This window comes from Oryza glaberrima, chromosome 9, assembly GCF_000147395.1.
Source record: "Oryza glaberrima chromosome 9, OglaRS2, whole genome shotgun sequence".
Classification (NCBI taxonomy): Eukaryota; Viridiplantae; Streptophyta; class Magnoliopsida; order Poales; family Poaceae; genus Oryza; species Oryza glaberrima.
Window position 1 is genome coordinate 6,918,805 of NC_068334.1, and position 27,148 is coordinate 6,945,952.

The following is a 27,148-nucleotide window of genomic DNA, read 5'->3' on the forward strand; positions in this document are numbered from 1 at the left end:
ACTCATTTACCAGCAAAAGTTTTACAACATTGTTTTATTTAATCTTGCTACAATGAAATAAATTTAGCATGTTGATTTTATAACTTTCTTTTATTTTATTTGAAACCTGTTGTTCAAAAGTGCAAAATTTGTGATCTTGTTTCCAATTGTTTCAACTTATCTTGCAAGCTTGGTTTACTTTATTTACTTACCTTTTACTTTGATTTTCCAACTTTATTCAAATTAATCCAAAAACTTGTGCTATTAATTGGATAAATGTCTTAACTCTCTCCTTTCACTTGTCTTTAGATGCCGCGCTTCAAGCCTGAGTACTTGTTTGGTGTTGAGGGATTTGTCCAGGAGTTGCGTACGATGTCCTTTGCCATAGGATTTGGGACTGCCCCTATGTATGCCCAGATTCCTCATGATCGTGATGAAGAGAAGTGTCGAGTCAAAGTCACCTTGAACAGTAATAGTGAAGATATCCCATCAGTGATGTTCGAAGCTGGAGGAGGAAACTACATTCATGCATATCAAGAGGTGGCAAGGATCGCCAAAGGAGAGCTCCGCGATCGCTACAGTGATCAGTTGGCCGACACTGAGTATCGCTACCATCCTCGCCAACCCCAAGGAAGTGACCGTGGCAGCTGCCTTGAGACTGCGGGGATTGAGAATGATGCTACCACAAGGCATTTGGTCGAGATGCTGTGGGCTATGGATGAGACCCGCGCGGAGGTTGTGCTAGCAGCTCAAGATCGTGAAGACCGGAATCGTGGAAAGATTTGTAAGCTAGAAGATAAGGTGGATCGTTTGGAGAAGGAACTAGCCGCATTGAAGGGAGAAGCACCGCCGCAGAAGGCCAGGGTTCGTCTTACCGCAAGGAAGAGAGCTCTATTCGTCCCTCGCTACCAATTGGCGCCAAAGGTCCGTGTGGTGGAGAAAGAAGTCACCCCAGCCCTAGCGGATACTCCGGTCGTCAATGTAAGTGATGATGGTGAAGAAGAATCCAAGCGCACCCATTCCAAGATCGAGTGGGGAGCAACTCAAGATGATGGAGACGAACCGAACGAGCCTTCAATCAACTCCGATGCCCGGAAGACCTAGAGTTCCTTGTCAAGCCGTTGTCCTAGATCGTTGTGTTAGTTTGCTTGTTTTAAGTTTGGTTGTGTGTGTTGGTCCTGCATGTGGTTTACATCAGTGGTGGGATGTAAGTGCATGCGTTTGTTTGCTTTCGAGTGTTAGGTAGTTGGTGAGTTTAGTGGTGTGAGAGTCTTCAGTTTTGTAATAATGAAACTCAGTTAAGATCAATAAAAGTTAAGTTAGTAGAAAAATTAATTCTCTATCCTAAGTAGTTTTCTCCGGTTTCTCTTCTTGTGCTCCTGCCCATGCCAGATGGTGCTCACTCGCAGCAACAGGAATGGTCCCAACATCAACAACAACAACAATGGAGAGAATCCCACGCTTGCCCAAGTCCTGGCTCAACAGGCACAGCTTATGAACATGATGATACAGCAACTCCAGAACCAGCAGAACCAGGGAAATAACCATGCACCTCCCCAGAACAAGTTAGCAGAATTTCTTCGTGTGAGGCCGCCCACTTTCTCTAGCACCACTAATCCTGTTGAAGCTGGTGATTGGCTGCACGCCATAGAGAAGAAGTTGGATTTGCTTCAGTGCACTGATCAGGAGAAGGTCTCATTTGCATCACACCAACTGCATGGCCCTGCCTCTGAGTGGTGGGATCATTTTCGCCTTAACAGGACTACTGCTGAACCTATCACTTGGCTTGAATTCACCGCTGCTTTTCGGAAGACGCATACGCCATCGGGAGTGGTGTCTCTCAAGAAGAAGGAATTCAGGTCGCTCACCCAGGGATCTCGCACGGTCACCGAGTATCTGCACAAGTTCAATTGTCTGGCTCGTTATGCTCCGGAAGATGTGCGCACTGATGAAGAGCGCCAGGAGAGGTTCTTGGAAGGACTTAATGATGAGCTGTCTTACCCACTCATGACTGGGGATTATCATGATTTCCAGAAGTTAGTGGATAAGGCTATTCGCCAGGAGGACAAGTACAACCGCATGGAGCAGAAGAAACGCCGGATTGCTCACTTCAAGGCACAACAGGGGAATAGTCAGAGGCCGCGTCTTACTTTAGGACCCCAGTCCATGTCACAGGGAGGTTCTTCGTCTGTTGTTCGTCCGCAGCGTCAGTTCTTCAACAACAATGCGGGCAACAACATCCGCAATCAAGCTCCACGCCCTATTGTAGCTCCAACACAGCAACAGCCTGCCAAGAGGGAGCAAGGCAGCAAGCCCGGAGTATGCTTCAACTGTGGTGAACCAGGCCATTACTCTGACAAGTGTCCGAAGCCCCGACGCGTGAAGGTTGTCCCTGCCCAGAGTAACTCTACCGCACCTACATCAAAGGCTCGTGTTAATCATGTTGCTGCTGCAGAAGCTCAAGGTGCTCCAGATGTGATTTTGGGTACGTTCCTTGTTAACTCAATTCCTGCAACAGTGCTTTTCGATTCTGGTGCTACACATTCATTTTTATCTATGAGTTTTGCGGGAAATCATGGGATGGAAGTAGAAGATCTTAGACGTCCTTTGATGGTTAGTACCCCGAGTAATCAAGCACTCTCTTTACAACGTAGCCCCTCTGTCAGAATAGAAATTCAAAGAGTACCATTTCTGGCCAATCTTATCCTATTAGAATCCAAAGACCTTGATGTCATCCTAGGGATGGACTGGTTAGCCAGATATAAAGTTGTGATAGATTGCGCCAATAGAAAAGTAACTCTCACCAGCAATGATGGTCGAGTTGTAACTGTTCATGCATTGTCTTCTGAGTCTTTAAGGTCAAGTCTGAACCAAATAGCTTTGGAAGAGATTCCCATAGTACAGGAATACCCGGACGTGTTTCCGGACGATTTACCTAGTATGCCGTCTAAGAGAGATATAGAGTTTAGAATAGATTTGGTACCAGGAACCGCTCCGATCCATAAGAGACCTTATAGAATGGCAGCCAATGAGTTGGCAGAAGTCAAAAGGCAAGTCGACGATTTGCTTCAAAAGGGATACATCAGACTGGTCTTTATTGATGACATTCTTATCTACTCTCGAACAAAAGAAGAGCATGAAGAACATCTTCGTCTTGCACTAGAGAAGCTGCGAGAACATCAGTTGTATGCCAAGTTTAGCAAGTGTGAATTTTGGTTGTCTGAAGTGAAGTTCCTTGGTCACGTCATCTCAGCCGGAGGAGTTGCCGTTGATCCTAGCAATGTGGAATCCGTAACCAACTGGAAACAACCAAAGACAGTTTCAGAGATTCGCAGTTTCCTAGGCCTCGCAGGATATTACCGGAGGTTTATAGAGAATTTCTCCAAGATTGCTAAGCCCATGACACGGCTGCTTCAGAAAGAGGTGAAGTACAAGTAGTCGGAAGAATGTGAGCAGAGTTTTCAAGAGTTGAAGAATCGCTTAATATCAGCTCCTATTTTGATTTTACCTGATCCAAGGAAGGGTTTCCAAGTGTATTGCGATGCATCTAAGTTTGGGTTAGGTTGTGTTCTGATGCAAGATGGGAAGGTGGTTGCCTATGCATCTCGTCAGTTACGTCCGCATGAGAAGAATTACCCTACTCATGATCTTGAGTTAGCTGCAGTGGTTCATGCGTTGAAGATTTGGCGTCATTATCTTTTCGGTACTCGTACAGAGGTGTACACCGATTACAAGAGTTTAAAGTATATCTTTACTCAGCCGGATCTGAACATGAGACAACGGAGATGGTTGGAATTAATTAAGGATTATGACATGGGAATTCATTATCACCCGGGAAAGGCTAATGCTGTAGCAAATGCTCTTAGCAGGAAAGGCTATTGCAATGCTACCGAAGGACGACAGTTGCCATTGGAGTTATGCAAGGAATTTGAAAGATTAAATTTGGGAATTGTCAGTAGAGGATTCGTTGCAGCATTAGAAGCAAAGCCCACGCTAATCGATCAGGTTAGAGAAGCCCAAATTAATGATCCTGATATCCAAGAAATCAAGAAGAATATGAGAAGAGGAAAAGCTATCGGTTTCTTGGAAGATGAGCAAGGAACTGTATGGTTGGGCGAGAGAATCTGTGTCCCCGACAACAAAGATTTAAAAGATGCAATTCTGAAAGAAGCTCATGATACTTTATACTCCATTCACCCTTGCAGTACCAAGATGTACCAGGATCTCAAGGAAAGATTTTGGTGGGCAAGTATGAAGCGTGAAATCGCAGAATACGTAGCAGTATGTGATGTTTGTTAGCAAGTTAAGGCAGAACATCAGAAACCCACAGGTTTGTCGCAGCCTTTGAAGATACCAGAATGGAAGTGGGAGGAAATCGGTATGGATTTCATCACTGGTCTACCCAGAACGTCTTCAGGCCATGACTCTATTTGGGTAATAGTTGACAGACTTACCAAAGTGGCTCATTTCGTCCCAGTAAAGGCAACATATTCCGGAAGTCGGTTGGCGGAATTGTATATAGCAAGGATTGTGTGTTTGCATGGTGTCCCTAAGAGAATAGTGTCTGATCGAGGTAGTCAGTTTACTTCAAAGTTTTGGAAGAAGCTTCAAGAAGAGATGGGTTCTAGGTTGAACTTCAGTACTGCTTATCATCCACAGACGGACGGACAAACCGAAAGGGTAAATCAGATTTTGGAAGACATGTTGAGAGCTTGTGCTTTAGACTTCGGTGGAAGTTGGGATAAGAATCTACCTTATGCGGAATTCTCGTACAACAACAGTTATCAAGCTAGTCTTCAGATGGCTCCTTACGAAGCACTGTATGGTCGGAAGTGCCGCACTCCGCTTTTGTCGGATCAAACGGGAGAACGTCAGGTTTTCGGGACGGATATCCTGAGGGAAGCAGAAGAAAAGGTGAAAATCATTCAAGAAAGATTGCGTGTGGCCCAGTCTCGTCATAAGAGTTATGCCGACAATCGTCGTAGAGATCTAAATTTTGACGAAGGAGATTACGTGTACCTTCGTGTCACGCTTCTTCGAGGGGTTCATCACTTCCATACCAAAGGAAAATTGGCACCGCGTTTCGTGGGACCCTACAAGATTGTCAGTAGAAGAGGAGAGGTCGCTTATCAGTTGGAGTTACCTCAATCTTTAGCAGGAGTCCATAATGTGTTCCATGTGTCACAATTGAAAAAGTGTTTAAGGGTACCTACCGAAGAAGCTGATCTTGAACAGATAGAAGTCCAAGAGGATCTGACCTATGTTGAGAAACCAATCCGTATCTTGGAAACAGATGAGAGAAGAACCAGAAATCGAGTTATCCGTTTTTGTAAAGTTCAATTGAGTAATCACTCGGAAGAAGAAGCTACTTGGGAACGAGAAGATGAATTGAAGTCAGCTCATCCGCATCTGTTTGCCAGTTCTTCCGAATCTCGAGGACGAGATTCTGTTTAAGGGGGATAGGTTTGTCATACCCTAAAAATCCTAAATATATAAATTATTGTTTAATTGGAATTATTAGAAATGATTTTAAAAGCCTAGAAGAGAAGATCTAATTTTAAATAATAAATTCCAATATAAAATGGGGCCAGATAAAATTTCATTAAATACTATGCTTAATTCTATAATTCCTAGATTTTTCTAGGATTTATTTGAGCTAAGGAAGTATTTTTAATAAATGGAATTGCACTTCATGAATAATTTAAATGGAAAAAGGTTTTTAAAAGTCTCTTTTGGCCTTGGGTCGAAAGTCGACCCAAAACCCTCTCTCTCTCTCCCTCGGCCCAGCCGGCCCAGTCCTCAGCCGAGCCGCCGCTCGCGCGCGCGCGTCCGCTCGCTGACAGGTGGGGCCCACCTGTCGGATTCGTCGTCTTCGTCGCGCCGTCGCCCGGCCGAAACCCTAGCCGAGCCGCGCCGCTGTGTCCTTCCAAATTCGCTCGCGCCTTTCCTTCTCCGGTCAAATCAATAGAGGGGAAATGATCTTCGGGATCTCCTCTACCTTTTCTCTTTTGGAATCGTCGGCTAATTTCGTTTGGAAATCCGTGGATTCGAGTTCAATTCGGATCGATCTCTCTCCTCCGAACCCTAGACTTTCCATCGCGTCGCCGGTCGCCGTGGGCCTTCGCCGCCGCCTCCTTGCCCCTATGAAAGCACCCCCAGGTCCGCCGCTACCCGTCGCCACCCTCGCCTTCGTCTCTCGCCGCCGTCGCTGTCAACCGCCGAAACACCGTCGCCGTCGTCAAGCCGAAGGTCGCCGCCGCTTCTTCCTCGACGCCGTCGCCGTCCGTTGATCTTCCGCCGCTACTTTGGTCACCGGTGAGTTCGCCGTGCTGTCCGCTACCCGTAGGTGCTCTCCGTTCGCGTTGCCGCGCCGTCGTTCGCCGGCGAGCTTGCGTGCCCGAGCCGCCGCCGGTGGTGACGTCACCGCTGACGTCGTCGTCGTCGTCTCCCGTGGTCCGGCCGTGGATCGGTCGATCTCGGCCGTTCGTTTTGGATGGAAAGATCTCGGGCGTCCGTTCTCGTGAGCCGTCGCCGTGCACCCGGTCCACCGCTAACCCTAGCCGCTGACGCAATAATTCCATTTTTCCTTTTCAAAAATAATTCATTATTGCGTCATAATTCAATTGAAATCCATATAAGTGTTTTAATCCGATTTAATCTTTGAAAATTCATAACTAATTCATCTTAGCTCGGATTTAGTTGGTTCAAGTCTCTAAATTTTTCTAAAATTGAGATCTACATGTTAAAAATATCCACATGTACTGTTCATGCTTGTTTATGTGCTGTTTGTGTGATTTTGCTCTTTTCTCTTTAGATTCCGACGTTCCCGGAGAGTCTGAGTTTGCAGGAGAAGAATTTGAAGAGTTCCAAGGCCAGCAAGGCAAGTCACACAGATCCCAAACAACCCTTTGAGCATGTTGATCCCATTTAAAGCTATTGTTTCTATTCAACTATTGCATTTATTTTCGAATGTCATTGGGTGGAATTAACCTATTGTTTGTTATAGCCCTTTTGTTCTTGATTACTTTATTCCTTGATACCTTGGGTTACTGTAACTTGACTAGTTGAGCTTTATATATTAGTTCAGCTAGATAATAGATACGATTGCTTAGCCATGCTTAGAAACATTAGCACACTATTGGGATAACTTATGATTCACTATTATTTAATGATGGCTTAATGATAGTTCACGATGGTCGATCGTGATTGGTTAATTAATTAAATTGCCAACTAAAACCTGATAATGGGGGGTTGTGAGCACATGGTTTTGATGGTCGTGCTCATGACAATTAAGGACCGGTTCACGAGTTTCGGTTGTGAAACATTAACCGTGCCAACCCAAGCCAGCGTGGGCAACGGCTTTACCTTTTGTATAACATGGTTCATTGCGGGGCACCAGACTGATAAGCCCACGGGGGTCGCTGGGGAGTCCATGCCTTGTTTATAAGGGGGTGATTATGATCCAGGAACGGTGCGCTGTGGTGGATTGTGTTGTGCGAGGGATACTGTTACAGCTCCTTTCCGAGATACCGTGGTGGTATTGAGGCACATGATGACATGTTGTGGGGCTGTGTCTTGTGGGTACAGTGGTACACCTCTGGCCAGAGTAAAACTATTCAAATAGCCGTGCCCGCGGTTATGGGCGGGTCTAACAATGTTTTTCGTGATTAGTTTCACACTTCTCATCATAATAAAAGATGCTATATCTGGTAATAATTTGATTAGCTCCTGGTTTGGAATGGTATATTCCTGGTTTGGAGATAGAACTGGGCAGCCGGGATGGTTGTTCAGAATGGTTGGGCCTATGCAACAGGGTATGTTGTATAGTGTTGGATTAATATTGTTTAATTATTACTTAATTGTTTTATTAAATTCTGAAATGTTTATTAAATGTTGTTTATGCAAATGAAACCCTACTATGCCATCCTTTGTTATCCTGTGCATTTGCATATTTGCTGCGTGACTTGCTGAGTATGTCATATACTCACCTTGCAATCATTCATCAGAGGAGGAGTTCTACAGTGATGCTGATGGTGTGGAGGATTAGGTGTAGCCCTGGTCAAGCTGCCTGTGGAGTGGAGTCGTCTGCGCCGTTTATTTATTTTTTTTTCCGCTGCTTAGATCTTTATTGATTGAGAGGAACTATCTACCTCTGTAATGACATTTTATTCGCTTATTAATTAGAGTAATAATTGTACTCTATTATCAATTTGTTATTGTGTGCCTCGGCTGATTCCTGGACGAGGGTTCACGCACATGTAAGCGTTTGGAATTTTGGATAGAAATTCCGGGCGTGACAGGAAGATTTTTGAGAGAACTAGGAAATATGGCTTGAAGATGAACCCGACAAAGTGTGCTTTCGGTGTATCGGCTGGTCAATTTTTGGGATTTCTTGTTCATGAGAGGGGGATTGAGGTAACTCAAAGGAGTGTTAATGCAATCAAGAAAATTCAGCCTCTAGAGAATAAGACAGAATTGCAGGAGATGATCGGCAAGATAAATTTTGTTAGAAGGTTTATTTCTAATTTATCTGGAAGGTTAGAACCTTTTACACCATTGTTAAGATTGAAAGCCGATCAAAAGTTTACTTGGGGGGAAGAGCAGCAAAAGGCTTTGGATAGTATTAAGGAATATATTAGTTCTCCTCCAGTTTTAATTCCTCCACAGAAGGAGATACCTTTTAGGTTATATCTATCGGCCGGTGAGAAGTCAATCGGCTCAGTCTTGATTCAGGAGCTGGAAGGGAAAGAAAGGGTTGTGTTTTATTTAAGTCGTCGGCTCTTGGATGCAGAAACAAGATATTCCCCTAAGGAGAAGTTGTGCTTGTGCTTGTATTTCTCCTGTACAAGGTTAAGGCATTATCTATTGTCCAATGAATGCACTGTTATATGCAAAGCCGATGTCGTTAACTACATGTTATCGGCTCCAATTTTGAAAGGAAGGGTTGAAAAGTGTATATTTTCTTAACAGAATTTGATCTTTGGTATGAGTCAAGGGGCAAGCTATAGCCGATTTTTTTGTTGATCATTGTGATGATTCAATCGGCTCGGTTGAGATTGTGCCATGGACTTTGTTCTTTGATGGATCAGTATGCACTCATGGTTATGGTATCGGCTTGGTTATAATTTCTCCTCGGGGGGCAAGTTTTGAGTTTGCTTATACTATTAAACCTTATGCAACTAACAATCAGGCTGAGTATGAGGCAGTTCTCAAAGGGTTGCAATTGCTCAAGGAAGTTGAAGCCGATGCTATTGAGATTATGGGAGATTCTTTGCTAGTGATCAGTCAATTGGCAGGAGAATATGAGTGCAATAATGATACATTAATGGTTTATAATGAGAAGTGCTGAGAGCTGATGAAAGAGTTTCGGCTGGTGACTTTGAAGCATGTATCTCGAGAGCAGAACATTAAAGCTAATGATTTGGCCCAAGGGGCATCGGGATATAAGCTGATGATCAAATATGTCAAGGTTGAGATCGCTGCATTAACAACCGATGTTGGAGATACGATGTACATCAATATTTACAGAATCCATCTCAATCGGCTTCTCAGAAATTGCGATATAAAGCGTTGAAGTATACTTTTTTTTTGACTGAAAGTACTGCAAGGGCTTTGCCCAGTAGTTTAAATTTATAAGATTAAAATATTTACAAAGTTACAAAGTGAAAGCAAGACAAATATGCTACAAAGTTTGTATCCAATCAGAAATGGACTACTTGAAGTATACTTTATTGGATGATGAGCTCTATTATCGGACGATTGATGGGGTGTTGCTTAAGTGTTTGAATGTTGATCAGGCAAAGGTTGCAATCGGTGAAGTACATGAAGGAATTTGTGGCACTCATCAATCGGCTCATAAGATGATGTGGTTGCTTAGACGAGCAGGGTATTTTTGGCCGACAATGCTGGAGGATTGTTTCAAATATTACAAGGGATGTCAAGATTGTCAAAAGTTTGGAGCAATTCAAAGAGCACCAGCATCGGCTATGAATCCTATCATTAAACCTTGGCTATTTAGAGGTTGGGGAGTTGATATGATCGGTATGATTAATCCACCATCGAGTAAAGGGCATAAGTTTATATTGGTGGCAACCGATTATTTTACCAAGTGGATAGAAGCGATTCCTTTGAAGAACGTTGATTCTGGGGATGCTATACAATTTGTTCAAGAGCATATAATTTATCGATTTGGTATTCCTCGAACCATTACAACCGATCAGGGTTCAATCTTCGTGTCCGATGAGTTTGTTCAGTTTGCCGATAGCATGGGTATCAAATTGTTGAATTCTTCGCCATATTATGCACAAGCTAATGGGCAAGCCGAGGCATCTAACAAGAGTTTGATCAAATTGATTAAGAGAAAGATTTCTGATTATCCTCGGCAGTGGCATACTCGATTGGCCGAAGCATTGTGGTCTTATTGGATGGCTTGTCATGGATCGATCCAAGTCCCTCCTTATAAACTTGTTTATGGACATGAGGCTGTTTTACCATGGGAAGTTAGAATCGGCTCAAGAAGAACGGAGTTGCAAAATGATTTGACAGCTGATGAGTATTATAATCTCATTGCCGATGAAAGGGAAGACTTGGTTCAGTCAAGATTATGAGCCCTTGCAAAGGTTACCAAGGATAAGGAGTGAGTTGCTCGGCATTACAACAAGAAAGTGGTGCCCAAGACTTTTTCGAAAGGTGAACTTGTATGGAAGTTCATTTTGCCGATTGGGACTCGGGATAGTAAATTCGGCAAATGGTCACCAAATTGGAAAAGACCGTTTCAAATCTATAAAGTTGTATCTAAGGGAGCTTACATGTTGCAAGGACTCGATGGAGAAGTTTATGGCCGAGCGCTAAATGGAAAATATTTGAAGAAATATTACCCAAGTGTTTGGCATAATGCATGATTGGCTGATTTTGCCGATACATGGTAGTCGATGTATTCGCATCGCCTTGAGGTGGCCGATATTTTTGTATCACCCTTGGTTGTTTTCATCTTGTAATCGGTTGTGGTTTGCCGATGTACAATGGCCGATATTGTAATAGCGCCCTTAGTCGTTTTTCATATTGTAATCGGTTATGGTTTGTCGATGTACAATTGCCGATATTGTTATATCGCCCTTAGTTCAAATTATAACTTTATCAATGCTTTTGACATTGTAAAATTAGGGGGGCACATATATGAAAATTGCAAATTTTTGAGCAAAAATGTGGAGTTATAGTGAATCGGCATATCAAGATGAGTTAGATAAAGAGCCAGAGTTTCTTAGCCGATTACAAAATTCCTAGAGTCTATTACACAAAAATGTCACTGAGACAGATAGCGCTGGATAGTCGACAAAGCCCGTTGCCTGATTTGATCTATTTCTTCGATGGCTTGGATGTCTTGGGCGTCGGTTCCAGGGATGATCTTGAGAGATTTAGTCATGTCTGCTACATTCTTGATAGCCGATCTCAATCTGGACTTTTGTTCTTCAACGGCACTTGGAAGATCAGCTAGCTTTTGTTTTTTCAAGATCCAGCTCGGCGTTGCACTCCTCAAGTTGAGCTATTAGATCAATTTTGCGAGCTTCAAGCCGATTTATATTCAACTGAATCGTCCCAACAGAGAGTTGGTCTAACTTGGCTTTCTCTTCGTGCACGAGCTGCCGATTGGATTGAATAGTGGTTTCGATATTCATTCGCTCTCGCCGATCGGCTATACGTTGCTTAGCCTTCTCTAGCTTAAATTGGTGTTGCTCAAGGAATACTGCTAGAGAAATGGTGTTTGCCAAATCATCTGGGATTAGGGCTTGGATTTCTGCAAATCGTGCCTGAATTGAACCACAATCAGCTACCAGATTGTCTAATGAAGACTCTAGCCGAAGGGATGTATCTTTAAGTGTTTTCTTGACAGCGTCATCCAAAGGGGCTAGAGCCTTGCTTGTGGTTTCTTCCTCTGTCTCATCAAAGTAGTCCTTGATGTCAAAAGAGAATAGATCGGCTAAGATAGGAGCTAAATAAACATAGCCGATCTAAGTTCTTGTATCAAAGGGAAACTTACTAGGATACCAGGAACGACTGGTTGTTCTTCTTCCTCAACACGGTGACTCCCTGTAGCTGATGGAGTTTCGTCACTAGATGATTGTTATACAGGGGGAGAAGGGGGAGGAGGCTGAAAAGGGACAAGTATTAGACAAGATCAGCTGAGATCAACTGGTGAAAGAATTAAGAACATCTTAATGGTGGAGCCGGTTTGAGAGTTGGTGCTGCCGATTTCTTCTTCACAACAATATTCTTTTTCTGCAAAGACAAGATTAATGAGTAATCGGCGGAGGATAAAATGGTTATAAAAGGGAACCAAGGAAAGATATTTACCCTAGAGAAGTGAGTTGGAGCAGAGGGAGTCGGAGGAGTTTGTTTAGGTGAAGCCGATGGAGTTCTTTCTGTATCACTTACCTCAGCTGCAGCTTCATCAACATCCTCTTCGATCTCTTGTTCATCCAAAGCTTGCTCAATGGATGGATCTAGGGCAGGCAGATCATCAGTTGGCTTGGTCTTCTTTGACTTGGCTTTCTTCTTTGGAGCCGGAGCCGATGGATCTATAGCTGATGCTCTGGTTTTTCTCATTTTACCAGCATCGGTTGGTTCTCTAATGAGCCCTTGGAAGTGAGTTGAAGTCTTGGGGGCATGATAGCCGATGACAGAAGGAGATGGTCCACCTCCATTTGGAATTAGACCTAGGGCATATTCCATATCTCTGCCGCTGTTGCTTTGGTGAGGAGGGGAAGATTCTGTTGTCCGCAAAACAGAAGAGAAGATTAGTCAAGTTATGAATCGGCTGATAATTGTTCAAATGAAATTAATGAAATCAAGGTTTACCTGAGGTATAACATCAGAAAAGAGATCTGTCATATACATTGAGGCCGGTTGGTGGAACAGATGCAGCTTCCATTCACCCCACCATCTGTCAAAGTTTTTGCTCCTGAACCTTGCCAGCTCTATAGTTTTAATGCTGCCTAGAGGAGGTCCTTGGAGATTGAGCAGTCGATCAATCATCAAGGTTGATGAAATTTCCCCTCGGCATTGGATCTTGTCGGCAAAGAACAAGCCGATTGGTAATTGACCCAACCTAAATTGCCTGGCCGAGCTCATTGGGTGATAGAATTCGTAGGAGATTTGAATATTTCTCCCTTGATGAATGCCAACAGGAAGGATGCATGGGCTGATTGCAGCTGAGAAGACTTCTCTAGACTTTTGGTATCTTTCATGGTTGATGTCGTCAAATCTAAAGTCCGATGGATGCTCTAGAAGTGCTGAATCTTCGTAGGGAAACCAAATTCGAGCATCTTTCTGAAAGCCCTCATAAAAGCTGCAGAACCAGTCCTTAAGTAGTTCAGCTGATAGCTTTGCCCCTGCATCGGCTGGTGCGGAAGCATATTCTCCATAGGATGTGCATCTGCGGTGGGTACGTTCTTCTCCATCATCTTCTACAATCGGTTCCAACCTTGGGAATTCGGCTTCTATTACAGATGGCCGATTGACGACCTTCATGACCATCAGGTTGAGCCAAGACTATAGCAGCCACCATGGTCCACCTGCTCCAACCACTGAGCCGACGGCTATCTTGGCCGATACATTGCTCAGCAATTGGTATAAGTAGCCGAGGAGGATCTTGCCTAGAGGAAACTCTCTTTTTGATTCCAGAGCTTCAGCTGCAAACTGCCAGTTGGTTGTAGGACCACAACTGGATCCACAGAAAAGGAACTTTTCTAGCCACATGAGTAAAAAGGCCACATGCTCTCGAGGAGTAACAGATCCTTGGCCCATATATGCTGCTACGTAACCAGACCAACCGCCTATGCTCTTGGTCCTGAAGTCGTACTGATACTTGGTATTTAGGTTCATGGGATTAGCCGACGAGGACACATCCAGACAAGTAATCATGGTGATATCTATCAGGGTTGGTGTCATCGGCCCTTGGTTGAATAAAAAGGCATTGATGGTGTTGGACCAGAAATAGGCGGCGGCGGCCATTAAGGGCTCATCTTTAGTCGAATTCTGTAACATCCTGAAAAATCCCGACAATAAAAATCACTAAAATTTCGAACTTTTTAAAACTTTTGCATCATGCTGGATGTTATGGTTGTTATTGTTTGCCAAACCGTAAATCGTCTCAATGGAAAAATCAAAATTAAAGATGCGCATCTAAATAATAAATACAATTTACATGAATATATTGTTATACAAATAAGTTCAACTAATGTGCTATTGTATTAATAATGGTCTCATTATAATATTTTAATTAATTTTAGGACTATCAAAGCCCCCCCCCTAATTATTTAATTTAGTTTTGGAATAATCCAATATAGAGTAGAATCATTTGGTAGAGATATGAAGAAATAAATAAATATTCAAATAAAATATTAGAATTCTCAAATCCAAAATGTATTGAGTTGCATCTCAATTCAATTCCAATCTCAGCCACTTTTACAGCTTAGTCCCTCCCTGTTTCCTCTATCCCTTCTATTCTTCTTCTCTTCTTTTTCTGGGCGCACTGTTCATTATCCTCAACATGTTCGATCCGGTCTCAGCATCAGGCGCACCAATCCTCCTTCGGACCTAGCCGCCATATCACGCATGGCCGCGCCCACACCCAACCGCACACCACCCGCTCCGCGTCACGCCTCCCTCCCATGTGCCGCGTGACCGTGCGCCGCGCCGCGCCCGCGTGGGCCCGCCGCCCGACCAAGCCGCCGATTCTCCGCGTGAAAAGCTGCGCCGCCACGAACGCGCGCGTCATCGCCGTTGCCATCGCGCGTCGCCTCGGAGCAGATGGATAACGGCCGGAACGCCATCTCGCGTCACCCCTAGCCCTCGCCAACCGCCCTACGCCGGGAAAACCCGCTCTCCCCAAGCCTCCATGGCCACGTCCGCCGCCTTATCCACATCTAATGATGACTAGCGCCCTTCTTTGTGTCCGATGGGTAAAACGGAGTCCTCTGACTCAGCTAGGGCTAAAACTCGCAGACTATAGGCCATAGGGTGATGATGGAGCCACAAAACCTTGGTGTTGAAGGAGGAGGAAGCTTAGCCGCGTCAACCTCCCTAAACCTAGGCCGTAGACAGCCATCGAGCGCGCCTGTCAACGACCTTATCCTCCACGCCATCCTGGCTTATCCCCAATCCAAGCCCCCAACAAAATCTCCATCACCCTCTGCCTTTTTCATCAAATGCATTTCATCAAACACCTTGTGTGCGTTCCTCCACTGCCATGAGTTGAAGCCGGAGCCAGTGCCTTGACCACGGGAGCTATGACACGGGACACCTCTACTTCTTCTGCTGCCTTGGATCAATGCCGGGAGCTGCTGGACGTCAGGAACCACGCGTCGAACACTTTTGGGCGTCGCCGACCGCTAGCCGTCCCTGTTTCGTCCGCACTAAGCCACGCACCGATAATTTCGTCATCCCGCCGTCTCTCGGTAATACCTCGCTCCTATAGCTCCTCCTAGTCACGTAGAAGCTAAATCCCCCACCAATTTTGGCGATTAGCGCCCTTCGGCGTGCCGTCCCGGCCGCCGCTTCGCCATCGGCGGGCTCGCCGTGGGTAGGTCACCTCGAGCACTCTCCTTCCCACCTAGCTAGCAAAACGGAATCACCATAATCTGTAGAAGCTTGTGCGCCAAAATAATTGGTTTGAGACCTCGCCGTTTGTCGAGTCCCCTTGCACCCCGGAGCTCGGCCATGGCGGCCATGCCGCGCCGCTCGCCTCCGCGTCGCCACGCGCCGTGGCCGCCGACGGGAGATCGCCGGAGATCCTCCGCGCCTCCCCCGGCCGTCGCCGAGCCGCCCGCCGCCGTCCCGGCCCGGGCCAGCCACGCCGAGCCACGCGCGCCGCACCTCTGCTCGTCGCGTGCGAGAGATAGAAGACGACGGGGAAAAGAAAAGAACGAGAGAGAGAAAGAGAGCAGCCGAGCCACTGACAAGCCTGGCCCACTCCCCATTTTTCTCTAACAAAAATAATTCGGTAGAAAAGATAATAAGACCCCTAACCCCACCCGTCAGTGACTCTGAGCTGTGGATAGGTTTCGGATCAAACTAAATCGGATAAGAACAGTAACTTTTTACAATTTCTCGGATTAATTTAAATTTGAATATTTAAACTAGCATAACTTATTCATTTGAGCTCCGATTTGAGTGAAACTTGAACCTAAATTCATATAAATTCATAAGCTTCCCAATGATATATAACTCACTATTTGATAAAATATATTTATAATTATTAAATAATTAATATCAAATGATTAGATAATGATTAAACTAAAAATGTGCTAGCAAATAAAAATTATCATTGTACAGTGAACTAGGTAGAGGAATACTTGTTGTTAACATGTTCTGTCACTATGGGAACCATGTGTAGCTATATGTATTAGTTCAATTTAAAGCAAAGATAGGAGATATTAGTATCATTTATTATTCCATGATTATATATAGTCAAGTTCATGATTTAGTCATTGTCTAAATAGAGGTTTAACTTAATGAGTTTATAACTGAAAATCTAAGTACACACATATCAGTCCTTAGTTTGTCCATGAGGTATAATGACAGAGCTGCGTGTGATGGAATCAATCGAATGATAGATTTAACCAGTGCAATGTCCTATATAGTAGTATATATATAATTTGGTTGACACCTATTATTTAACAGAACCATAAATAACTCATGTTCGGTAAATAATCCAATTAACATATTATTGAACTTGCATGTACAGTACATCCATTTAACACATACACAGTAAGTCAATCACCTACTGTTGCACCTATTAAACTATGAATTGTAAGATAAACATCAAAGTTAGATAAAACACTAATTATAAATCTTGACCTCACACAATTGTAGTTTGTCCGTGACTTAGGATTATTTATTGTAAAAGTATGCATTGAGATAAACTTTAACTATAATATTATGGACCACGCTAATCTAACCTACAGAGCACGTAATTCATTGGAACCCTTATACAGTAATATTTGTAGAGCGATGCTTAGACAATCCATCTCGTTAGAACTCCTGTTATGATTAAATTATCCACTGAGCCTTGGTAAATATCCTGTAGGGCGTCACCATTTAATTTACGATCAAAGCTAGTTTAGTCATGAACTCCCCATAGCCATACTTGATAGATATTTGAGCCGCAGACCCGTAGTCCTGAGTATTGAGTTCTGTATGTGAGCAGCCCATAGTTTAGACTTTGTAGCACCTTAATTACAATCCATTAGCAAACACAGTAATGCGAGCAACCCTAGGTACGACCCAACAATTATATTTTGTTTGTGCATATTGATTGTTGCTTGAATATTGGTTTTTCTCGCGTATTATAGAATCCGTATATCGATTAGTCGTGAGGCAACGTATGCAGCTTCCAGGAGGTGAAGGTTGACCAAGATTATATCAAGAATAAGAACTATCCTGAGCAGGCAAGTCATCACCCCATCCTTTGAGCATGTTGATCCTAATTGCGAAATTGTTTTGTTTACAAATAAAATTGCATGCAATGATGAATATCCTATTTGTTATTATGCCATGCCTTTGATTATTGCTTATCTCATTATTCCCTTGTACCCATAATTACGTATGAGTCCCTAGTCACTTATGACAAATGCTTAGTAATGCTAATTTAGATTCATGCATTCTCATATTTATCAAATGCTTTATGCTTGGGCAACTACCTTGGGGAAGGTAGTTGAGATACGGCATGTGGAGACATGAGCGCCACATTGCCATGACATTGATGAGATGATTAGTGAAAGAAAGTTAAAACTAAACAAATGTTTTCGACTGGGGCTGCTGGAGGACTTGGGTGGTGTCCAGTAAAGGCTAGTGCCGTCCCTAGTCAATTAAGGACCGAGCCATGAAGCTAAGCATGAAACGACTCCAGTACAACCGTACTTCTCGTATGGGTATAGACCTAGCGGAGTAAATAGCCGAGTGGAGGCAGTATCCCTGCATAGTGGTTTTGTTGACGTGTGTGAGACAGGGCCTACGGTGGGGCAGCCATTGGTAGGACCGTGAGGGGTGGGTGCCTACAGTGGTGTCGCCATCGGTAGGACTGCCATGTGTAAACCTAAACTTAATAACTTAATGCATGTGTGAGTCTTCCCTTCCCGGGAGCGCCAGAACTCCTCTCACTACTAGAAACCGTGTACGCCTAGAGTGCATGAGGACTCAAGTTCATGGAGCGGGTACTGCCAAAGTGAGGTTATTGAAAGGCTTTGCCGTGTCAAGTCTCATTCGTTGGGACGTAGGCTCATGTGTTAGGCAAGTCGCAGAGTACGGGTAAAGTGTACATCCACTGCAGTGTGAGTAAACAAATCTATTCGAATAGCCGTGCTCGTGGTTATTGAGCACCGGGACGTGTATTACACTTGGCTAGACTCTAAATTCTTAAACTGATTGAGTGGGATGATGCATGATGATTTTGTACTGGTGGATCAACTTCTCGAGAGGCGAGAAGGGGTAGACCCCAGAAAACCATGACGACTCAATGGCGGGAAGCTATCCTTGGGAACACAATGGATGGTGGACAGAACCGTCGTTGAATAATGAATTGTGGAATTAAAACTTGATCAGTCAATGCTAGGTCTTAGGTTTGTGAAATGATATTTGAAAACTCAGCTTTACGCAAAGTAACCATAGCCACCCCTTGTATTATCCTGTACATTACTGCATTTTCTGTGGTGGCTTGCTGAGTACTTTTGTACTCATTATTGCTCTATATATATCCTTTAGCAGAGTGTTGAAGAGAAGCCCTTGTTAGTACGCTTGCGTACTTAACAAGATGATCGGAGTGCAGTTCCATTCTAGGTCTCGTTCCCCAGTCGACTGCTTGTGGCATGTCAACCGGGCCCTTGTATTATTTTTGTCTTCCGCTGTTGTTTCTCCGATAGTTGTTGGCCTGCCTGGCCCTAATGTAAGCATTTAACTCTCTTAGCCTGAATTCATTCGTGATATGTTGTGATTCGGCTATGTATGTGTGTACCAACTATTGATCCCGGGATTGGTACTGATAAACACAGAAGATTTCTGATTTCCAAAATCGGGGGTCGACAAATTCGCTATAGTGAGGGCAAGTGCTTGGCCGTTTCCAATTTCGTCCCAATGAGTTTGCTTGCTAGCCGATACACACTTGTACCATGTGGTCCAGCTTTTCTCAGGGGAGGTTTTCTCAAGAGATGGCCAAGACTTGAAGGTGTTCATCCAATGACCTAGATTAGGGTTGGCCAATCTGAAAGGGATTCTATTGGTTTCGCCAATGATGAAATCAGTAGGGTCGAGATTGCCGATCGGACCAAGGAAATAATGTCTCTCGTGCGACAGACTTGGGATTGCAACTAGATTGGAGAGGTGCTATAAATCCAAAAGGGATAGAGAAGAAGAAGACAAGATGAGATGAGGAAAACCAATCTACTGTGCAGAAAAGAGGGATCTGGCCGATGGGCGCATACCTCAGCATATTCGGCTGATGGCGCGACAACGGGATGGCGGAGGTCGACATCACCGCGGGCGGAAATTTGGTCGGAGAGGAAATCGCCAGGAAATCGCTTCGTGCACTGAGGGGATTGCCGGAGAGAGAGAGAGAGAGAGGAAGGAGTTTGCTTCGGCAGTGAAAATGGAGGAAACGGTGTGAGATTTCTCAGGGACAACGGTTAGTATTTAAAGCGCTGAATAACGGTCGGAAAACGGCAGGTGCGATATTCTCTCGGAGTCGACGTATGAAAAATCCGAAACATTATCCAATATTCCGGACTTGGGGGGCATGTGTTAACGACCAAATTTGGTAATCCAAGGATCGGATGTGAAGAAGAAACTGAGATGGAAATCGAGATAGAGATTGTCCCGGAAACAGAGTGAAGATCGGCTGAAGTCCGAATCGGCTACGACTAAGATCGGCAGAGTTCGAGTCGGACGGGGTTAGCCGATCGAGCCGAATTCGATAATATAACATTGCATATGTTGTCGGGTTAGGTTGATGTGCCTCATGATGATTGCCACGCATGGATAGAGTCCTGAGAAGGCAATTATATTTATTAATTAGGATATTTTATGTAATTTCCTTAGAGATATATTGCGTGCAATATTTGGAAAACTGCCAATAGCATCATCATCAGGTTCTCTGATTTGTTTGATAAATGAAAACTCTAGAAGCTCAATTAGGTAGCAGTTCTATGAAGTTTTGTGGTTCAACAGAGCATATCAATTGATTTTCTCTGAACTGCTCTCCGAAATTTTGTGGTTCAACAGAGCAAAGGTGTTTGAATAAAATAATCTACAACCTATTAACGTGATGATGGTAACGTTTTTTATCATTGAAGGATTAAAACTCCTTGATTCCCATTTATTTGTGCGAAGGAAAAAATGAGCCATTTTTTATCCCAGTTTTGCATCGCGGAGGAAAAAAAAATCTATTTTTCAAATGTTATTTACTGATGTGTCATGATTCATGATCTGAGAATTTATCATTGTTTTAGACGGATCTATTTGGTTTTACTTAAATGCTCACCCTCTAGTTTTAACCCTTCTAGAACTGTGCCATCTACCCATCTGTAATATAGTGCAGTGGAATGATTCATTCGGCTCAGTTGAACTAGAAAATCTAGAAAATGAACCTTGTAGCTGAATGATTTATTCCAATCATCTTGACCAAATAGATTTATTTCTGGATTTGGTATTTGCTTTCTCATTCCGCTGAGTTGCACAATGTTCAATTGTAGGCTGGGAGTAAGGCGAGCCCAAGAACATTATTGTTCGGATTTAGGGCCTGTTTGGTTGCTACCCTGAGCTCATATGTCTGACCTGACAGCTAGCCTGAGCCTAGCCTGAGCATTATTTGGTTGAAGACCTGAGAAATCAAATGCTTGCCTGACCTGACCTCTCCGGCTGCTTCATTAGCCTGAGTCAGGCCATCAATTTTGGTGGCCTGAGCTCCAGGCGAGTATCTAGTCAACGTGTTTAACCACTAATCAAATCAGCATGGCAAATGTGCTTGCATTTGTCCATCTTAGGACCTGGGATTATTTCACTAATTTATGTTAACATTTTCTTTAACAAGAGATGCAATTAATTTGATGGTTATTATCTGTCCATTTAATTAGTACCTAATTAACAGTATATGCTACAATAATTACAATAAGTTTAACCGATGAGTATTCGTCAGGCACATTTCAGCAACCAAACAGACTATGCTTCAGGCTGCCTGACCAGGCTAAATTCATTGGTTTCTCAGGTAGCTCTCAGGCACATAAAAATCTCAGGCAGGTTACTCAGGGCACCGACCAAACAGACCCTTAATTTTTGCTTTCTCATTTTCAGGTATAGCAGAGCACATTATGCTCATGTGAATACAACCAAGTACATTTTCAGATCCGGTTGCTAGCTAGTGCCATGGAGGAGCAGCAACGGCCACCTCCATGACGCGACTCCGTCAATGTCCAGCCAGCGCCAGCCATCTCCGCCACCAACCACCGGCCGGTGTCTAGATCTATGTTATATTGTCATGGAGTAAAATGTTTATTCACACCATATGATTGTTTCATGCCGTGTAGGCTTATTGTAAAAAAGTTACTATTCTCATATTTCTCATTGTATTCATATCGTGTAGGTTTATTGTAAAACATTTACCATGTGCTAATAAGTGTCCGTGAAAAATAGTTGAGTCTATTTAACTATATTTAACTAGATAGTAAAATTATTACTCAACAATAACGAATTAATCTAACAATATGTTCACGAGTAATTGATTTACTTAGTGAGGCCCTAGTATGAACAAAAACCAATAACTTATTGACGAAAACAATATTGGGCGCGGACGTAATCTCCTAGTAATTCTTTTACTTACGGTTTCACGTTGGAAGGAAAACAACAGAAATCAATTGGGTGTGCGGGAGTGTTAGTAGTGTGCGGGAGTGTTAGTAACTCATTTACTCATAGGTTGATAGGCTCTTTTACTACTGTAAGTAATTTACTTACTAAGAGATGGTCGCGAAAAAAAAAAGAACGTGGCAACAAAAAGGTGCGGGTGTGGGGCGGTTGGGGGTGGGGGAGGAGAGAGAAAGGTGATTTTTCTGGGTGGGAGTGGGAGTGGGGGTGGGGTGGGGGGTGGGTAGGGGGGTGGGTAGGGGGGCATGTGAGGGGAGCATTTTAGTTATTACACACCCTGGGTACGGTTTAGCGTTACCCTATATATATATATATAGTAAATTTGTTTGGTGCTCCATGGTGCCCGGGCACCATTGTTGAAATTGAGTATATACCCAATTGAAATGAGTATGAAACTTTTTTAATTACTTAGGTATTAACATTAACTACTTTACTAACTAGTTCAAAGCAAGTTTGAACTGAATTTGAACTTGTTTTTGTTAGATTTTGATTCTAAGTATATAGCATCCATACATATAATTAGTTAGGTATGTAATCATGGATTGTGAAATAAAGTTAAATTTGAATTGTTTTGTTGATAGGTATAGGTATGAATCAAATTATTATAACTAGGTATATACTCACAATTTGAAAATTTTGAAAAATTTGAGTAATTTTGTGCATTTGATACCATGGTGCCCGGGCACTATGGTGCCCCATATGACTGTCCTATATGTATATGTATATGTATATGTATATGTATATGTATATGTATATATATATATATATATATATATATATATATATATATATATATAGACACACACACATGCAAAATCAGCCCCATGTCTACATTTAATCTTTCATTAAACAATTTAACAAAAGGTACTCCTACTATGTATTGTGAAACAAAATTCCCTCTTGCAACATAGTGATTCAAGATCCTCATTTTATTAGTGTCTAGCGAGCTTTGGCATCACAGCTAGACAACTATCAAAATAAGTAAGCAACACCTTACTAATCACATCATATGTAACTCTTGTGCTGTCGGGGTGACTTATCCATATAGCAACCCAATCTATGGTCCAATGTCCAAAACCGTTTTGATAACTTTGTCAAGTAAATCAATAATCTCCGCATATAGATGTCCGACATCTATCCTATTTTATCATGATAAAAAGTGACACTCTGCTATGGCAAACCCATCACTTATGATCACAACCGTAATACGTGCAATTATTGGAAGAGCATAAATTACACTTAATTTTTCTGAGGGAATCTATCCTACCATGTCATATCAAATATACAACAGCAATAAAGTAAGATAGATGAACATCATATGCTAGACATAGAATCAAATTCTATTCGTTGATATAAACCCCAAGTGAAATCTAAGGGGCGACGCACACGGCGGGCCCATCTATGATTCGCCATGTGACAACCTTAACGGCGTAATCAAATTATGCTGAAACTGAGTCAATCTCATTGGCTCGTTTTTCTCATTGGCGTGCGGTTCCAGTGGACATCGGACTATCTGATGAACACAATTACGCTCGGCCGTGGTGAGTACTAGACATTCCAGTGAAGTCACCAACACATATACTGATTGATCTCATCAAGCTGGCGGCTATCGGTCCATCTCATGTGTCACGCCCGGAATTTCTATCCAAAATTCCAAACGCTTACATGTGCGCAAACCCTCGTCCAGGAATCAGCCGAGGCACACAATAACAAATTGATAATAGAGTACAATTATTACTCTAATTAATAAGCGAATAAAATGTCATTACAGAGGTAGATAGTTCCTCTCAATCAATAAAGATCTAAGCAGCGGAAAATAAGATAAACGGCGCAGACGATTCCACTCCACAGGCAGCTTGACCAGGGCTACACCTAATCCTCCACACCATCAGCATCACTGTAGAACTCCTCCTCTGATGAATGATTGCAAGGTGAGTATATGACATACTCAGCAAGCCACGCAGCAAATATGCAAGTGCACAGGATAACAAAGGATGGCATAATAGGGTTTCATTTGCATAAACAGCATTTAATAAACATTTCAGAATTTAGTAAAACAGTTGAGTAATAATTAAACAATATTATTCCAACGCTATACAACATACCCTGTTGCATAGGCCCAACCATTCTGAACAACCAATCCCGGCTGCACAGTTCTATCTCCAAACCAGGAATATACCATTCCAAACCAGGAGCTAATCAAATTATTACCAGTCATAGTATCTTTTATTATGATGAGAGGTATGAAACTAATCACGAAAGACATTGTTAGACCCGCCCATAACCGCGGGCACGGCTATTCGAATAGTTTTGCTCTGGCCAGAGGTGTACCACTGTACCCACAAGACACAGCCCCACGACATGTCACCATGCGCCTTGATACCACCACGGTACCTCAGAAAGGAGCTGTGACAGTACCCCTCGCACAACACAATCCACCACAGCGCACCGTTCCTGGATCATAATCACCCCCTTATAAACAAGGCATGGACTCCCCAGCGACCCCCGTGGGCTTATCTCCGCCACTTCTCAGTCTGGTGCCCCGCAATGAACTATGCTATACAAAAGGTAAAGCCGTTGCCCACGCTGGCTTGTGGTTGGCACGGTTAATGTTTCACAACCGAAACTCGTGAACCGGTCCTTAATTGTCATGAGCACGACCATCAAAACCATGTGCTCACAACCCACCATTAACAGGTTTTAGTAGGCAAATTAATTAATTAACCAATCATGATTAACCATCATGAGTTATCATTAAGCCATCATTGAATAATAGGGAGTCATAAGTTATCCCAATAGTGTGCTAATGTTTCTAAGCATGGCTAAGCAATCACATCTAATATCTAGCTGAACCAATATATAAAGCTCAACTAGTCAATTTATAAGAACCCAAGGTATCAAGGAATAAAGTAATCAAGAACAAAAGGGCTATAACAAACAATAGGTTAATTCCACCCAATGACATTCGAAAATAAATGCAATAGTTGAATAGAAACAATAGCTTTAAATGGGATCAACATGCTCAAAGGGGTTGTTTGGGATCTGTGTGACTTGCCTTGCTGGCCTTGGAACTCTTCAAATTCTTCTCCTGCGAAAACGGACTCTCCGGAAACGTCGGAATCTAAACAGAAAAGAGCAAAACACCAAAACAGCACATAAACAAGCATGAACAGTACATGTGGATATTTTTAACATGTAGATCTCAATTTTAGAAAAATTTAGAGACTTGAACCAACTAAATCCGAGCTAAGATGAATTAGTTATGAATTTTTAAAGATTAAATCGGATTAAAACACTTATATGGATTTTAATTGAATTATGACGCAATAATGAATTATTTTTGAAAAGGAAAAGAGGATTTATTGCGTCAGCGGCTAGAGTTAGCGGTGGACCGGGTGCACGGCGACGGTTCACGGGAACGGACGGCCGAGATCGATCCATCCAAAACGAACGGCCGAGATCGACCGGTCCACGGCCGGACCACGGCGGACGGCATCGATGACGTCGGCGATGACGTCATCTCCGGCGGCGACCGAACCGCGCGAGCTCGCCGGCGAACGACGGCGCGGCGGCGCGAACGGAAAGCCTCTACGGGTTGCGGACGGCACGGCGAACTCACCGACGACCAAAGCGACGGCGGACGATGACCGGACGATGTTGGCGACGAGTAAGAAACGGCGGCGACCTCCGGCTTGACGACGGCGACGATGTTCCGGCGGTCGATAGCGACGGCGAAGGGGCGGACGAGGACGGCGACACGACGGCGACCACGACGGCGGCCTTCCCGAGCGACGGCGACGACTGGAGCGACGGCGGCGCACGGCTGGAGCGGCGGCGACGACGGCGGCGCGTGGACTCACGGCGCTAGGGCTCTACGGACGACGAGAGGCGAAGGCGAGGGTGGCGACGGGTAGCGGAGACACCGGGGATCCTTTTATAGGGGCAAGAACACGGTGGCGAAGGCCCACGGTGGCCGGCGACGAGAAGGAAAGTCTAGGGTTCGGAGGAGAGAGACCGATCCGATTCGAGATCGAATCCTCCGCTTTCCAAACGATTTTAGCCGAAGTTCCAAAAGGGAAAAGGTAGAGGAGATCGAGAAGATCATTTCCCCTCTATTGATTTCACCGGAAACGGAAAGGATCGGCCGGATTTGGAAAGAGATGGCGGTGGCGCAGCGCTAGGGTTTCGGGCGGCGGCGGTGCGAGGAAGACGACGAGTCTGACAGGCGGGCCCCACCTGTCAGCGGGCGAACGCGCGCGCGAGCGACGGCTGCGGCTGCGGACTGGGCCGACTTGGGCCGAGGAGGAGAGAAAGAAGGTTTTGGGCCGACTTTCGGCCCAAAGCCAAAAGAGACTTTTAAAAACCTTTTTCCATTTAAATTATTCATGAAATGCAATTCCATTTATTAAAAATACTTCCTTAGCTCAAATAAATCCCAGAAAAATCTAGGAATTATAGAATTAAGCAAAGTATTTAATAAAATTTTATCTAGCCCCATTTTATATTGGAATTTATTATTTAAAATTAGATCTTCTCTTCTAGGCTTTTAAAATCAATTCTAATAATTCCAATTAAACAACAATTTATATATTTGAAATTTTTAGGGTGTGACAAACCTACCCCCCTTAAACAGAATCTCGTCCTCGAGATTCGGAAGAACTGGCGAACAGATGCGGATGAGCTGACTTCAATTCATCTTCTCGTTCCCAAGTTGATTCTTCTTCCGAGTGATTACTCCACTGAACTTTACAGAAACGGATAACTCGATTCCTGGTTCTTCTCTCATCTGTTTCCAAAATACGGATCGGTTTCTCAATATAGGTCAGATCCTCTTGGACTTCTATCTGTTCAAGATTAGCTTCTTCGGTTGGTACCCTTAAACACTTTTTCAATTGCGACACATGGAACACATTATGGACTCCTGTTAGAGATTGAGGTAACTCCAACTAATAAGCGACCTCTCCTCTTCTACTGACAATCTTGTAAGGTCCCACGAAACGCGGTGCCAATTTTCCTTTAGTGTGGAAGCGATGAACTCCTCGAAGAGGCGTGACACGAAGGTACACATAATCTCCTTCATCAAAACTTAGATCTCTACGATGACTGTCGGCATAACTCTTATGACGGGACTGGGCCACACGCAATCTTTCTTGAATGATTTTTACCTTTTCTTCTGCTTCCCTTAGAATATCAGTCCCAAAAACCTGACGTTCTCCCGTTTGATCCCACAAAAGCGGAGTGCGGCACTTCCGACCATACAGCG

General features: G+C 43.7%; 1 long non-coding RNA gene across 1 annotated transcript; it reads left to right on the top strand.

Moving 5' to 3' along the window:
- Window positions 1-15,079: 15,079 nt before the first annotated feature.
- LOC127784181 (uncharacterized) lies at window positions 15,080-21,654 on the top strand. Its single transcript, XR_008019460.1, has 3 exons — window positions 15,080-15,434; window positions 17,331-21,232; window positions 21,319-21,654. It is a non-coding gene; the product is annotated as an uncharacterized LOC127784181 (long non-coding RNA).
- The last annotated feature ends 5,494 nt before the right edge of the window (window positions 21,655-27,148 follow it).